Source organism: Lissotriton vulgaris, chromosome 1_1 (assembly GCF_964263255.1).
Source record: "Lissotriton vulgaris chromosome 1_1, aLisVul1.2, whole genome shotgun sequence".
Classification (NCBI taxonomy): Eukaryota; Metazoa; Chordata; class Amphibia; order Caudata; family Salamandridae; genus Lissotriton; species Lissotriton vulgaris.
In genome coordinates this window covers 365,996,252-366,013,021 of record NC_141685.1, presented here as the reverse complement: position 1 = coordinate 366,013,021, position 16,770 = coordinate 365,996,252, and positions in this window count along the sequence as shown.

Below are 16,770 nucleotides of genomic sequence, written 5' to 3'. Positions count from 1 at the left end.
AGACCACTTGCACATTTCTGGAGTGGTAATGTTTGCGATTCTAGTAAATGTGCTCACTTGCCTGTGGTGGCACAAGCCCAACATGGGTGCAATCAATGGCACCAACAACAAGGGGGATGTCTCCAAGGGGATAGAAGTTTTTCTTCACAGCTGGCAATTCAGCACCCCTGGGGAAATGGATATATCTGTCCTTGTACATCATCATGGCGAACAGAACATCAAGCAGCACCATGCTGAACATCGGTTGTGACATCCCACCAGCGCTGGCCACTGTCTGCTGGAACAATCCAGTGGCAAAAAAATGCAGGGCCGCCATCACCTCATAAGTTGGGGTGAAAGCTGTTGGATATGTCCAGCGAGGCTGCAGGTGGGGCTCCAACATATCACAAAGGGTTTTTAGGGGGCTCTATCAGACGGCATTTCCGGATGGTCGCCACATTCTCCATGTCCTCCAGCACTGTCAAGTGATGGATCAGATTTGGCCTCCTCCTAGTTGAGATGAAAGTGGACACATGTCAATGCAATACATCATGAACTGGGCACAGCATCTCACGTTATGGATGACACCACGACAACAATGACTGCAATCAAAATTGAGTTACAGACCAGCTTACATGTAGGGACACCTTCAGCTACACAAAGGGCACACCTGTCAACTTACACAAAACAAGTACCTCAAACACCACCTTGATCAATGTGAATGCACATAAGGAGATGGCCACATTTCACATGGGCACGCTTGGGATTTTAGCATCCAGCATATGTGTAACAAATCAACCCCTCTGTCTCATACCTAGCTTTTATACCTGTCACACCTTAATGCGTCATTTTAACCTGGCACACATCCACAACACAATGACCACAGTTGGCGCATAACTGACGATTGTGTGCATAAGCAGACATAAGAGGCCATGCAAAAAAGTACATAATTCATTGAGACAAGCATTGCTGTGATTGTCACTGCACCTGAACACAATTGACATGTCTACATATTGTAGAGTCCAGAACAACACTGTCCTGCCTACAGGACCATCAAATTCATATGTGACATGTGAGTGAGTAGAGGCTAATTCACGAAATCACATACACAAACATGGCATATGTAGTCACCAGTGGAGTAAATGGAACATTGGCATCGTGTGCACAATGATGTGCCATTGACCATGTGGGCACTGTGCACTGTTGATGTTTGCCGGATGGCCATTGCCATTGTATGGCACCCATATTGCGGTAGCTACCGCCTGGCCCCAGAGGATTGTCACCATCACCGCCCATTCACACAAGTGCGGTAGTGATAGGCATGGAGACATGCCCAAATGGCAGTGGGCATGCTCAGCCACCCAAATTGCGGTAGCTACCGCCTGTCCCCAGCGATGTGTCACCAGCACCCACCAGTCACACAAATGTGGTAGTGATAGGCATGGAGACATGCCCAAATGGCGGTGGCCATGCTCCGCCACCCATATCTTGGTAGCTACTACCTGTCCCCAGCGGTGTGTCACCAGCACCCCCCACTCACACAAGTGCGGTAGTGATAGGCATGGAGACATATCCAAATGGCGGTGGGCATGCTCCGCAGCCTAAACCGCGGTAGCACACACCGGGCCCCTGCGGTGTGTCACTGCCATGGAGCATGCCCTAGAGCCGATGGGAACCTGGATTGCGGTGGCATGATGCAATTTTAAAAATCGTGGTAGGTGTGCTCCACCACCATGGAGGCAGTCATTGGATGCATTTGAAAGATGCACCATCGTGGTAGCGCACGACGGGCCCCTGCGGTGTGTCACGGCCATGGAGAATGCCCTACAGCCAGTGGGAACCTTGATTGCGGTGGCATGATGCAATTTTGAAAATCGCGGAAGGCGTGCTCCGCCACCACGGAGATGGTCATTGGATGCATTTGAAAGAGGCAGACCAGGAGCACCAATTCCTGCAGCTTGGCACCTTTGAAACAACCCCAAGGGGCTATATATGTGTGGGAGGGAGCCTCACCTTTCCACTGCTCCCAGAGCCTGCTGCCTGAGAACCCTCACCTGCTGCTGCCTCCAAGGACTGCTGCCAGAGACCCCTCCCCTGCTGCTGCCTACAGGGACTGCTGCCAGAGACCCCTCATCTGCTGCTGCCTACAGGGACTGCTTCCAGAGACCCCTAACCTGCTGCTGCCTAAAGGGACTGCTGCCAGGGACCCTCACCATCCAATTCCTCCGATACACTCTTATGTCCACAGTGATGGCAATGACAGAGAAGATCCTGAAGTACTACGTAAAATAACATAAAGGGATATACTTACCAATAACCGCAAACCAATTACCAAATAATCAGTTCCCTCGCCATTATTCCCATCGGGGTCAAATCCTTGTGGGTCGTGGCTAGCCAGCCAATATGGTGGACATCTGTTACTAGAGCTCTGTCACTGATCCCCTAATTATCCTGGAATTTACCCGGTAGAGGTGCTTAAGTGTTTCCTACGTGCGGGGACCGGTGTGCGGGCATAAAGGAGAGCCTGCGAGACCCGGAGGACCTTACCTGGAGAGCGCTGAGGAGGCTCCCGAGGCTGGACTGCTGCGGGGCGGACTCTGGGGCCTTGGGCGCGAAACACGACCGGGGCTCAACGGTTGCTGGTCAGTCCGGAGGAGTTGTTGCAGCACATTTGCTGCTACCGGGGATCAAAGGAGTGCCGCCTTGACGGAGCTTGCCACCCCTGGAATAAGTGCTCGATCGGAGCGGCGGGCGGGACTGGCCTTGCCCGTGGCCGGGGCTGCTGACAAGGCGCTGCCCCGTGTGGATGCCGGGCATGCAAAGGTGACGGGACGGCGTCCAGGGGGCCCAGGCCTGGAACTGCTGAGGCCTGCTGTGAGGGCTCGAGCGGAGTGTCGGGGCAGATAGCTCCTGCGGAATCTGCCACTGGAGTGAGGGCCAGCTGGGGAGCCCCCCACGATTTCTCGCACTCCAGGAGGAAGAAGCCGTGAACTGGACCTTGCACCGTTGAGGCTGACCCCTGCGGAGGGCTGCGGGCTGACCCAGTGTGGAGTGAAGGGCCTTTCCCCATTGGAGGAACAGAGACCACGGCGCTGCATTGTGCTGGCTGCGACAGCTGAGGGACAGTCTGCGAGTACTGTAAACAGCGCGCCTGGTGAGTTGAAGGTGTCTGAAGGCGCTGTGCAGATCCCGACTGGTGAGACCCGGGTGGTGGTGGCCCGCCATCTTGCGTCCCTTGTGTCATTTTAGGGGCAGAGACTTACCAGGTGTGAATAGAACGGCGGCGGTGCACTCACAGCGGTGGGAGCCGCAGTGCGAGGAGAGGAGTCTGTGCTGGCGGCGGTGGAGCGAATTGGCACCACTCCGGAGCAAACTAAAGTGTCATTGGAGGCCCGGATTGACTTTACTCTTCTCCATGCTGACCATCGCAAGCTATCAGAGTCAGTCACCGTGCAGAATCAGTCACTCCAAGAACTAAAGCCTGTGGTGCAAAATCATGTTTCAGCGCTCCAAGATATAATAGACAGGGTTCATGTGCTGGAAGATTGCTTCAAGGACGCGGAAGGGCGCTCTCGGCGCAACAATGTCCGGGTGGTAGGACTACCTGAGGGAGAAGAAGGGAAGGACCCGGAGCAATATACGGAGAACTGGTTGCGTGAACTCCTACCCCAGGGGGTGCTGTCCTCGCATTTTGTGGTAGAGAGAGCGCATAGAGTGCCAGAAGTCCCCGCTGGGAGCTCGACCCCGTCCATTCCTCTTCAAACTCCTCAATTATCGAGATCGGGACGTGGTGCTCAGCGAAACCAGGAATCTGGGTGATCTCACTGTGGGGAACAGTCGTGTGATATTCTTCCGGATTACACGGCAGCAGTACAAAGAAGGAGGAGCACGTATATGGCTGTGAAGCGACAACCGAGGGAACTAGAGCTGCCCAACTCCTTGCTGTTCCCCACTCGTCTCCGTGTGGTCTCGATGGAGGGTGCCTGTTTTTTGATGCCCCATCGGACGTCTGGGACGGGCTGGAGAAGACAGGACAATGGAAAGGAGCAAGAGCTGCAGGCCCGTAGGGGGGTGGGTGGCAGGAGCAGAGATTGAGGAGGCGCAGGCGGAGAGGGGCCCGCCGGGGCAGCTGCGTAAAGGGACAGAAGATGTGTCTCCAGTGACCATGTGTGCCTGTAACACAGGCAAGGGCACACATGGTCACTGGAGACATATCTTCTGGCCCTTTCCGCAGCTAGAGTGTAGTAAAAGGACTATGGGGCAGATATACAAGCCGCTTGCGCCTCTTTTGCGCCCCAGATGCGTCACTTTTGTGAAACAGCGGCAGCACAAAAGATGCGCCATGGTGCTGGGTATTAACAACGTGACGCATCTGAGAGATGCGTCACGTTGTAAAGCCCTGCACCATCAGGAGGCGTTCCGGCGCAGGGGAGGGCGTTCCTGCGCAGCAACGCCTCCTAAAAGTGGCTGAGTGAAATCTACAAGATTTCACTCAGTCACTTTTAGGCCAATGCTGCGTCAAAACCCTGCGCCTGCTTGAAGCAGGCGCAAGGCTTGACGCAGCATTGGGGAGATAGGGCCCCTCAGAGCATTGCTGGAGCTGCGTCGCGCTTGCGACGTAGCTCCAGCAATGCGCTGCTTTTACGGCACAGATGCGTGACGCATCTGTGCCGCTTTTGCAACATGGTGCTCCGCATTGTAAATGCGGCGCACCATGGGTGGCGGAGCTGCGGCGCACAATAACTGGCGCATCCCTGGGGATACGCCAGTTGTTGTAAATCTGCCCCTATACATTTAGCCAACGAGGGAGCACAACTGATTAGACAGTAGAAAGTACTCCAGTTGAGTAGAGGTATTGCACAAAAAGGTGGCATCTTCGTGGTCAAACACGCAGGGCGGGATTCATTCTGCCCCCTGTTAGACTCTTTTTTGTGCCCTTCTGCCCTCTGTTAGACTCATTTTCCCCCTGTTTTTCTGCCCTTCTGCCCTCTGTTAGACTCTTTTTTTGTGCCCTTCTGCCCTCTGTTATTCCCTTGTTTTTGTGCCCTTCTGCCCTCTGTTAGACTCGTTTTTTGTGCCCTTCTGCCCTCTGTTAGACTCGTTTTTGTGCCTTTCTGCCCCGTTAGACTCATTTTTTGTGCCCTTCTGCCCTCTGTTAGACTCGTTTTTCCCTTGTTTTGCTGCCCTTCTGTCCTCTGTTAGACTGGTTTTTTGTGCCCTTCTGCCCTCTGTTAGACTCGTTTTTCCCTTATTTTTCTGCCCTTCTGCCCTTTGTTAGACTGCTTTTTGTGCCTTTCTGCCCGCTGCATCACCACATCATCACTCAGCGCTACCCCAGGATCACTCAGCACCACCACATTATCACTCAGCACCACCACATTATCACTCAGCACCACCATAGCACCACTCAGCACCACCACAGCATCACTCAGCACCACCACAGCATCACTCAGCACCAAAACAGCACCACTCAGCACCACAACAGCACCACTCAGCACCACCACAGCACCACTCAGTGCCACCACAGCATCACTCAGTACCACCACAGCATTACTCAGCACCACCACATTATCACTCAGCACCACCACAGCATCACTCAGCACCACCACATCACCACAGCACCACTCAGCACCACCACAGCACCACTCAGCGCCACCCCAGCATCAATCTCCTCAACCATTCAACAACAACTGGTTCAAGTATGTTCTCTCAATGTTTCAAGCTTTATTACAAATGTCACAAAAAGATGTTAATCGTGAATTTTCATCACAATAAAATACACTGAACATCTAGGGCCCGATTCACAGAATGAACATAAGACTCAATCCTAAACTTACTACTATTTTGGTATTCACAGAATGCACTTACTACTTTTGGCATTCACAGAATGAACTTACTACTTTTGGTATTCACAGAAGTTAGGATTTTGTCTTAAGTTTGTCTTAAGACAAACTTAAGACAGATTTAAGACTGACTTAAGACAGACTTAAGACAAAATCCTAAGTTCTGTGAATACCAAAAGTAGTAAGTTCATTCTGTGAATGCCAAAAGTAGTAAATGCATTCTGTGAATACCAAAATAGTAGTAAGTTTAGGATTGAGTCTTAAGTTCATTCTGTGAATCGGGACCAATCTTCACAAAAGTTATTTACAAAAGTTTAAGCTATTGATATTATAAATTAAAATCACTTTTATTTAAGTATTAATTATTTAAAAAAATTAAAAGCCATTGTAATTTGTAATATCAATACATCTAAGTCACGTAAATACAAAACATGTTGCATTACAAATGCTATAGGTGTCACATTTGCGAAAGTTATAACTATTGGTGTTGTAAATGACAAAGCTATTAATTTAGCTATTTTCAAAACCAAAACATAAATAAAAAAGATTGTCAAGACCAATAGCTCAAACCTTCCTAATGCGAGACCTATTGCATTGTAAATGCTTGTTTTCATATCTGTCAGTGCTTCCTGTTGAGGTTTAATTTTCGTGACAGGCGCCTCATTGCCTACTTGTAACTATTCTCTGACCCTGCTTCAAGGGTCAGAGCAGGGTCAGAGAATAGTTGCAAGTAGGCAACGAGGCCCCAGGAAGCACTTACAGGCTTACAGCAGCGGGTGCCCAAGTTGAATTTAATTTCTTTGTAACCCTTTTGTAAAAGGTTACAAAAAATTAGCCTCAACTTTTGCACCTGCTGCTGTAACCCTGTATGTGCTTGGCTGAGAATTTGTCCCCGCTGAATCGCGGATTTTACCGCGATTTTGCGAGATTCGCGGATTGCGAAATCGTGGAGAATCAGCAAATTCCGCGAGCGGAACGAATTTTCAGCCCATGCTTAACACTGATACCCACTTCCCTGATGGTGCCCGTAGGCCCCCCTCCGAGGTGTTCCCCCGGTCCCGTGCGGGTGCCCGCGTCCGGACACATGACACACACTAACATAATGACCTGGAATATCCGCGGTATGCACACCCCGTCATGTCGTTACTCTGTCTTCTCCTATCTGCAGCGGCAAGCAGTGGGGATTGCCCTCCTCCAGGAGACCCACATGACCCAGGTAGAGCTTGACAAACTCCGCAGGCGCCGGAGGGGGCAAATTTATGGCACAGACTTTTCTGCACATGCACGCGGCACACTGGTATGGGTGAGGGCAGGGGTCCCCTTCATTTGCAATGAAGCAAGGGTGGATCAGGAGGGGAGGTACTCCTTAGTGCGGGGGCGGCTGAATGGTCAGGAAGTCCTCTTAGGATCCCTTAATGCCCCAAACACGGACCAATCCTCCTTTCGTTCTATGAGCTTGAATCAGGTTCTTCACTCATACGCTGGCCTCCCATGGCTACTTGGCGGACACTTCAATATGGTGCTGGATGTGCACCTGGATCACTCTTTCCCTCCCCTCCGAGCCGCAGCAGTAATGTCCAATGCGCAAGTGTTCCGGGACTGGCTCTCACACTGGGAGGTACATGACCTATGGCGAGCGCAGCATCCAACGGACAGGGTATACTCCTGTTACTCGTCAGTTCACGATTTGCATGTCCGGTTAGATAGGATAATCGGCACCCAGTCCCTGCTCCCACTCCTTGCCAAATCAGAGTATCTGGGGTGAACACATTCTGATAATAACCCCCTACGGTTCCAAATTAGTTGGGAGGCTGACCATTCACCTGTACCCACGTGGATGCTACAGCCTACCGCTCTGGAGGATGCAGAGTTCCGCTCCTCGCTGGGCACAGCCATCCTTGCCTACTTTGAGGTCAACGAAGGAGCTGCGAGTAACGCCATGGTAGAATGGGACGCACATAAGGTGGCTATCCGGGGGCACTGCATGGGGGCCACGTGGAATATACTCAAAACACTTTCAGCTTCCTTGATGAGCCTCGAGGCTGAGCTCCTGCGGTACGAGCGGGAGGGTGAGGGGACAGTTGAGGACTCATGCACACTGAGCGACCTCCGCGCTAAACATGCGGTTCTTCTGGAGCAACTGAGGTGCCATAACTATGCGGTACTCATTGCCAGAACGCACGCCAAGGTGGACAGAGCCGGCCGGCTGTAAGCCTGGTTGATACAGAGAGAAGGGCGTGGTGCCCCGATAGGAGCTCTTTGCACAGCAGAGGGGGAGATGGTGTACACGTAGCGCGAAATACATCGTGCCCTGACTGGTCACTACACGCAGCTATATACGGCTCACGGCACTGGCCCCAGACATGTGCTGGAAGAGTTCCTGGATTCTGTTACCTTGCCTGTGGCCTCTGAGGAACAAAGGGACGCGCCTAGTGCCCCTCTCACGCTGGAGGAAGTGGGAGAAGCGATTCAGAAAAACCCCAGGGCCAGATGGCCTATCCGCCGAGTACTATAAGGCAAACAGGGAAATCCTTACGCCCTTACTCCTTCAGCTATATAACACAGCAATAGACGAGGGCTCGTTACCTCCCTCCATGCAGGAAGCATTCCAGGTCTCCTTGCTTAAACCGGACAGGGACCCCAGAGCCTTGGGTTCATAAAGGCCATTGGCAATGCTCAACGTGGATTATAAGATCTTCACAAAAATGCTTGCAGAGCGGCTGGCGCTGGCGGTCCCCCACTTAATACACTCTGATCAAAACAGGTTTGTGCCAGCGAGATCCACGTCCTTGAACCTCAGGAGGTACTTTAGGGTGGCGGCAGAGGCAACGCGGGAGTGGCCCAGGGCAGGGTGCCTGGTATTAGACCTGGAGAAAGCCTTTGATTGCCTGGAGTGGGGTTACCTGTCCGCGGTACTAACGCGCTATGAGCTTGACATAGAATTCCTGCAGATGGTCGATCTCCTCTACAAAACCCCGGTAGTCCGAGTGCGGCTCGGCCCCTACATCTCGGAGGCAGTCGTGGTGGGCCGGGGCACCCGTTAGGGATGCCCCCTGTCCCCGTTGCTGTTCGCACTGGCTATCGATCCCCTGGCGGCGGCCATGCGGCAGACCCTCAGCGACGGAATCCCTTTGGGCGATGCCACCCATCAGTTATCGCTTTATGTAGATGACCTATTGGTGTTTGTGAGGGATGTCGGATGCATACCGGAACAACTAGCCCTGTTGCTGCGTAAGTTCGCAGATGTCTCGGGGCTCTGGGTAGATGCGGGTAAATCCTGCCTTTATGCATTTGGAGGAGGGGTAGAGGATCCGGGGTATTGCCTCCAAGGCACGAGAGTCCAATGGAAGGCTGACACCTTTAAGTACCTGGGGATCCAGATCTACCGCCAGCTGGCTGACTTATTTGACGGGAACCTGGGAAGGGCGGTTGCAGCTCTCAGGTCTCAGATATGCTTTAGGTCCACGCTACCGCTGACGACCACGGGCAGAGTGGCCCTTGCCAAAATTGTCATGTTCCCCCGACTCCTGTACTATTTTGTAATCTGCCTCTATTTATCCCGGCCCCCTTCTTTTCCATGCTCAATGCGGTCCAGCGGGACTTCATCTGGGGTACGTCCCGGCACAGGCTGGCAATGCTGAAACTATTCCTGCCAACGGATAGGGGGGGAGTGGCCGCCCCCTGCTTTGAACATTATTATCTGGCCGCACAGCTCCAATGGGTGGCCCGCTGGTTGACGGATAGGTGCAGAGATGATACAGCTACGGACATGCCGCCATATTCTCTAGAGCGTGTAACCAAACCATTCCACCCACTGGCAGCACCAGAGCGACCCACTCCGCTACTGCTGACAATGGCATATTAATGCTTCCGCAGAGCCTTGCTCCTAACACGTAGGGTGCTTCCATATGCACCTGCGATACCTCTGGAGGGTTCCCTTGGTGGCGAGGGGGTCTTCACATGCTCCATGCTAGAGCGGTGGAGGGAAGCAGACGTCCAGACAGCTTTGGGGTGATTATCCTCTGTCTATGAGATAACACATCTGAGTCATGGTGACCCCAACATCTAATGCTATTATGAATGTGAATGCTTAATCGCAATGCCCAGACAGCTGTGCTGAAATGGTTGAAGTTCCTACTGTATTGTGAAACACTAAAATGCCAATAAACAGATTTGACAAAAATCAAATCCTTGATGAACCTCAATATATGCTAAAATCATTTCATAATCTTTTTCCGAAAACCTTTAGTGTCCACAGTATAATGCATATACATCATTGAAAGTAATTTAAACCAAGCCTAACAACTCCCCAGATGAGACAAGGGTAGGGATATGAATAAGTCGTGCTTGTGCATAACAGATATATTTACAACAAGGGGTGGTGAGGGACAGAGTCTCTGAATTAAGCAGAAAACTCTCACCCAGTCAAGAGATCAGGGCTAGATCCAACACCGTTTTTTAGCTCACTGCACCATCCCAGTTTCAGAACCTGGCTGTATGCAAATTAGTCTGGTCCTGTCCCAGTGCATGATGGGAACAGGGCAAACCAAACTACAAAAACCAATTCTTACACTGGGAAGGAAACAAGCTCCCGGGGACCGGTTTCTGGCATTACAGCCGTCTTCGGCCCGGTTTGCTTGAATCCTGATGGCCAGGTTCTGAGCTGGGATGGTGCAGTGAGATAAATAACGGTGATGGATCAAGCCCTGATCTTTGGACTGGGTAAGAGTGGTCTGCTTAATTCAGACACTCTGTTCATCACCACCCCCTTTTCTGAATCGTTTTTGGCCACTATAGGTGTGGCAGGGTATACTCAGACATGAGTCCCTTTCTCACTGCACCATCAGGATTCAAGCAAGCCGGGCCGAAGACGGCTGAAATGCCAGAAACTGGTCCCCGGTAGCTTGTCTCCTTTCTGGTGAAGAATTGGCTTGGTAGTTTAGTCTGCCCTGTTCCCATGATGCACTGGGCCAGGGACAGACTGATTTGCATATAGCCAGGTTCTGAGCTGGGATGGTGCAGTGAGATAAATAACGGTGATGGATCAAGCCCTGATCTTTGGACTGGGTAAGAGTGGTCTGCTTAATTCAGACACTCTGTTCATCACCACCCCCTTTTCTGAATCGTTTTTGGCCACTATAGGTGTGGCAGGGTATACTCAGACATGAGTCCCTTTCTCACTGCACCATCAGGATTCAAGCAAGCCGGGCCGAAGACGGCTGAAATGCCAGAAACCGGTCCCCGGTAGCTTGTCTCCTTTCTGGTGAAGAATTGGCTTGGTAGTTTAGTCTGCCCTGTTCCCATGATGCACTGGGCCAGGGACAGACTGATTTGCATATAGCCAGGTTCTGAGCTGGGATGGTGCAGTGAGATAAATAATGGTGATGGATCAAGCCCTGATCTTTGGACTGGGTAAGAGTGGTCTGCTTAATTCAGACACCCTGTTCATCACCACCCCCTTTTCTGAATCGTTTTTGGCCACTATAGGTGTGGCAGGGTATACTCAGACATGAGTCCCTTTCTCACTGCACCATCAGTATTCAAGCAAGCCGGGCCGAAGACGGCTGAAATGCCAGAAACCGGTCCCCGGTAGCTTGTCTCCTTTCTGGTGAAGAATTGGCTTGGTAGTTTAGTCTGCCCTGTTCCCATGATGCACTGGGCCAGGGACAGACTGATTTGCATATAGCCAGGTTCTGAGCTGGGATGGTGCAGTGAGATAAATAACGGTGATGGATCAAGCCCTGATCTTTGGACTGGGTAAGAGTGGTCTGCTTAATTCAGACACTCTGTTCATCACCACCCCCTTTTCTGAATCGTTTTTGGCCAATATAGGTGTGGCAGGGTATACTCAGACATGAGTCCCTTTCTCACTGCACCATCAGGATTCAAGCAAGCCGGGCCGAAGACGGCTGAAATGCCAGAAACTGGTCCCCGGTAGCTTGTCTCCTTTCTGGTGAAGAATTGGCTTGGTAGTTTAGTCTGCCCTGTTCCCATGATGCACTGGGCCAGGGACAGACTGATTTGCATATAGCCAGGTTCTGAGCTGGGATGGTGCAGTGAGATAAATAACGGTGATGGATCAAGCCCTGATCTTTGGACTGGGTAAGAGTGGTCTGCTTAATTCAGACACTCTGTTCATCACCACCCCCTTTTCTGAATCGTTTTTGGCCACTATAGGTGTGGCAGGGTATACTCAGACATGAGTCCCTTTCTCACTGCACCATCAGGATTCAAGCAAGCCGGGCCGAAGACGGCTGAAATGCCAGAAACCGGTCCCCGGTAGCTTGTCTCCTTTCTGGTGAAGAATTGGCTTGGTAGTTTAGTCTGCCCTGTTCCCATGATGCACTGGGCCAGGGACAGACTGATTTGCATATAGCCAGGTTCTGAGCTGGGATGGTGCAGTGAGATAAATAACGGTGATGGATCAAGCCCTGATCTTTCGACTGGGTAAGAGTGGTCTGCTTAATTCAGACACTCTGTTCATCACCACCCCCTTTTCTGAATCGTTTTTGGCCACTATAGGTGTGGCAGGGTATACTCAGACATGAGTCCCTTTCTCACTGCACCATCAGGATTCAAGCAAGCCGGGCCGAAGACGGCTGAAATGCCAGAAACTGGTCCCCGGTAGCTTGTCTCCTTTCTGGTGAAGAATTGGCTTGGTAGTTTAGTCTGCCCTGTTCCCATGATGCACTGGGCCAGGGACAGACGGATTTGCATATAGCCAGGTTCTGAGCTGGGATGGTGCAGTGAGATAAATAACGGTGATGGATCAAGCCCTGATCTTTGGACTGGGTAAGAGTGGTCTGCTTAATTCAGACACTCTGTTCATCACCACCCCCTTTTCTGAATCGTTTTTGGCCACTATAGGTGTGGCAGGGTATACTCAGACATGAGTCCCTTTCTCACTGCACCATCAGGATTCAAGCAAGCCGGGCCGAAGACGGCTGAAATGCCAGAAACCGGTCCCCGGTAGCTTGTCTCCTTTCTGGTGAAGAATTGGCTTGGTAGTTTAGTCTGCCCTGTTCCCATGATGCACTGGGCCAGGGACAGACTGATTTGCATATAGCCAGGTTCTGAGCTGGGATGGTGCAGTGAGATAAATAATGGTGATGGATCAAGCCCTGATCTTTGGACTGGGTAAGAGTGGTCTGCTTAATTCAGACACCCTGTTCATCACCACCCCCTTTTCTGAATCGTTTTTGGCCACTATAGGTGTGGCAGGGTATACTCAGACATGAGTCCCTTTCTCACTGCACCATCAGTATTCAAGCAAGCCGGGCCGAAGACGGCTGAAATGCCAGAAACCGGTCCCCGGTAGCTTGTCTCCTTTCTGGTGAAGAATTGGCTTGGTAGTTTAGTCTGCCCTGTTCCCATGATGCACTGGGCCAGGGACAGACTGATTTGCATATAGCCAGGTTCTGAGCTGGGATGGTGCAGTGAGATAAATAACGGTGATGGATCAAGCCCTGATCTTTGGACTGGGTAAGAGTGGTCTGCTTAATTCAGACACTCTGTTCATCACCACCCCCTTTTCTGAATCGTTTTTGGCCACTATAGGTGTGGCAGGGTATACTCAGACATGAGTCCCTTTCTCACTGCACCATCAGGATTCAAGCAAGCCGGGCCGAAGACGGCTGAAATGCCAGAAACTGGTCCCCGGTAGCTTGTCTCCTTTCTGGTGAAGAATTGGCTTGGTAGTTTAGTCTGCCCTGTTCCCATGATGCACTGGGCCAGGGACAGACTGATTTGCATATAGCCAGGTTCTGAGCTGGGATGGTGCAGTGAGATAAATAACGGTGATGGATCAAGCCCTGATCTTTGGACTGGGTAAGAGTGGTCTGCTTAATTCAGACACTCTGTTCATCACCACCCCCTTTTCTGAATCGTTTTTGGCCACTATAGGTGTGGCAGGGTATACTCAGACATGAGTCCCTTTCTCACTGCACCATCAGGATTCAAGCAAGCCGGGCCGAAGACGGCTGAAATGCCAGAAACCGGTCCCCGGTAGCTTGTCTCCTTTCTGGTGAAGAATTGGCTTGGTAGTTTAGTCTGCCCTGTTCCCATGATGCACTGGGCCAGGGACAGACTGATTTGCATATAGCCAGGTTCTGAGCTGGGATGGTGCAGTGAGATAAATAACGGTGATGGATCAAGCCCTGATCTTTGGACTGGGTAAGAGTGGTCTGCTTAATTCAGACACTCTGTTCATCACCACCCCCTTTTCTGAATCGTTTTTGGCCACTATAGGTGTGGCAGGGTATACTCAGACATGAGTCCCTTTCTCACTGCACCATCAGGATTCAAGCAAGCCGGGCCGAAGACGGCTGAAATGCCAGAAACCGGTCCCCGGTAGCTTGTCTCCTTTCTGGTGAAGAATTGGCTTGGTAGTTTAGTCTGCCCTGTTCCCATGATGCACTGGGCCAGGGACAGACTGATTTGCATGTAGCCAGGTTCTGAGCTGGGATGGTGCAGTGAGATAAATAACGGTGATGGATCAAGCCCTGATCTTTGGACTGGGTAAGAGTGGTCTGCTTAATTCAGACACTCTGTTCATCACCACCCCCTTTTCTGAATCGTTTTTGGCCACTATAGGTGTGGCAGGGTATACTCAGACATGAGTCCCTTTCTCACTGCACCATCAGGATTCAAGCAAGCCGGGCCGAAGACGGCTGAAATGCCAGAAACCGGTCCCCGGTAGCTTGTCTCCTTTCTGGTGAAGAATTGGCTTGGTAGTTTAGTCTGCCCTGTTCCCATGATGCACTGGGCCAGGGACAGACTGATTTGCATATAGCCAGGTTCTGAGCTGGGATGGTGCAGTGAGATAAATAACGGTGATGGATCAAGCCCTGATCTTTGGACTGGGTAAGAGTGGTCTGCTTAATTCAGACACTCTGTTCATCACCACCCCCTTTCCTGTGCATAACAGATGGCAAAAGGCCACAATCCCCAACAATTTGTAGTATTGGTGGCACTGTGTGTTTGATGAAGCATTTCAACAAATACATTTTTTTCACATAAGTCTGACAATGCCTTTCCTTATGTGGGGTAGGGTGGCGAAATTCTAAATAGATAAATACTCCCATTAATGTGATTAGCAATATCGTTATAATAACTATAAATGCAATTTTAACACGTTAAGTCCAACTAGAAACGATAGGCATATATGCTGGGAAATAACGCGGTACAAAAGGACGTTCCTCTTCAGAAACGAAACGAGCAAAGGGATACATACTAAATAAAAGTCCCAAAATAAACTCGGGCGATGTAGTCCAACCTGCCAGAGGGTGCTTCTTTCCTCTGTCCGTTTAGAGCCTAACAGGCTGGCTCCTATCGTTCATCACAAATAAGACCAAAGCAAGCTTCTCAAGTTGGAGTTATGTTCTCACACAACTCTTGAAGAAAACACAACCTGGGCCTCTTTAAACAAGAAATTCAGTCTTTCTTTCTGAACAGAGCAAGCAAATGTTCAAGGCTCTCAGCGCGTTCAGTCCAGTGTCTTGCTCAGTAGCTCAAAAGCGTATCTAACAGACATTCGTGGAACTGGTCTGTACCCTATCACTCAAGTCTCTCCCTTTCTCCTTCCATATTCACCTGGGTTACCGTGTTGTTTTCTGGGCTGCAGGTTGTATCGAGCACGGCCAGACACTTCCTGATCAGAGAACAAAACAGAGGATACTGAGTCAGGTGCAACAGGGGTACTGCGAGCCTCTCGTTCAACTGTAGGGGCATTAGAATCTGGGGCAATCACTTGTGCTGATGACATAGCCCCTTCCGAGCCTGGTACCCCTTCTCTTTGCCTTTCTCCAATTACCTGGGCATCAGAAAAAGGGACAAAACGAGGAACTCGCTCACTTTCCTGGGTCAGAACCCCTTCCTGGTTTCGCTGATCTTATGGAAGCGGAAGGGGTAGTTTTTTTAGTAGTGACACATGGATCCAGTGTCGCTTGCCATTCACCTTTACCGCCGTCCGCATGGCCAACAAGATTTGGAACGGTTCAGACCAACGGGGTTCCAAGCTGGATTTTCGCTGATAGTTACGGACCAGAACCCACTGTCCTGGCTCCAAGCGACGTCCGGGACCCTCCGGCAGGGGCTGCAAAACTACTGGGACCTGTTGAGATCTTTAGTCAAAGCATACAGATAGTCTGTCAACATAGGATACTCTATATCACGAAACGTTCTGGGTCTTTGGACACCCCAAACATTAGTAGGACACCCAAAAATGACCTCCGGATACGGAGATAAGCCAGAACGAGAATGTGGGGTAACCCGTATTGACATTATTGCCAGTGGCAGAGCATCTGGCTACTTCAATCCGGTACTTTGTTGAATTTTTGCTAATTTGAGTTTCAGTATTCCACCATACTTCTCAACCAACCCAGCGGACTGGGGGTGCCGAGCCGCATGGAATTTCTGTTTAATCTGTAGTCCATTACAAATGTGACTGAGCACTTCTGCATTAAAGTGTCCCTCGTTATCACTCCAGATCACCCGAGGCAATCCATAGCGTGGGAAGTATTCTTTTACCAACGCCTTTGCTGTGACCAAAGCAGTATTTTCTTTGGTCAGGTAGGCTTCCACCCATTTACTGAAAGCGCACACCACGACCAGGACATACTTCAAATTATTTACGCACTCCAGCTGGGCATAATCCATTTGGAGCACCTCAAAAGGCAAAGATGGTGGTGAAAAGTTTCCACTCCGAACAGGCTCCCTGCCCCCAGGAATATGTTGTAAGCACACCATTCAATATTGATCAAATGAGCAGCGGTCCTTGGAATATTGGGATTGTACCATACAGGATCTAATAATGCACAAATACCCTTTGCCCCAATGTGAGCTGGTCCATGTAGCATTGTCACCACCGCATTCACTAATGCATTAGGCAACAACAACCGCTGTTTCTCAGTCAAATCAAGCCAACAATAATCTGTATCTAATTTCCCCA